This window comes from Euprymna scolopes, chromosome 21 (assembly GCF_053919585.1).
Source record: "Euprymna scolopes isolate OS-2025 chromosome 21, ASM5391958v1, whole genome shotgun sequence".
In the NCBI taxonomy this organism is placed as follows: domain Eukaryota; kingdom Metazoa; phylum Mollusca; class Cephalopoda; order Sepiida; family Sepiolidae; genus Euprymna; species Euprymna scolopes.
In genome coordinates this window covers 77241299-77241943 of record NC_136502.1, presented here as the reverse complement: position 1 = coordinate 77241943, position 645 = coordinate 77241299, and positions in this window count along the sequence as shown.

The window sequence follows — 645 nt, the reverse complement described above, 5'->3', positions numbered from 1 at the left end:
AATTTGCCGGTACCACTAAAAAAGAAAAAGTAATTAAAAAATAAATAAATAAATAAATAAGAAGTAATGTTAGAGCTCATGGACTGAGGGAGTGGCACTCGTCTGACAAGACGTTTCAATCATCATCATATAGATAAATATATTTCAAAAATATATATCTATGTATACAGACATGTGTGTGTGTGTGTGTGTGTGTGTGTGTGTGTGTGTAATTACATGATTTAGAAAGAATAAACACAGAGAGTTCTATCACGTGTGTAATGGCGATATTATTTATTATTTATAGTTGAGGCTATATAAAAACTAAAATTATTAAACATCTAAAGCCATTTGTTTTTTTTAGCTCGAATCGCAATTTAGACGACGTAAGTAAAAATGTCAATCACTAGCAAAGTTACTAATGAATGGGCAGAAGCGACATTTCTCGCTCCGGCCTTGATTGAATTGTAAATAAACCTAGAAATCAGATCATATATAATATAGCATAGCGTAGCATCACATACACACACGATGTGCATCTCTCTCTCTCTCTCTCTCTCTCTCTCTCTCTCTATCTATCTATCTATCTCTATCTCTATCTATCTATCTATCTATCTACCTCTCACTCTCTGTCTCACACACACACTCTCTCTCTCACTCTTCTTC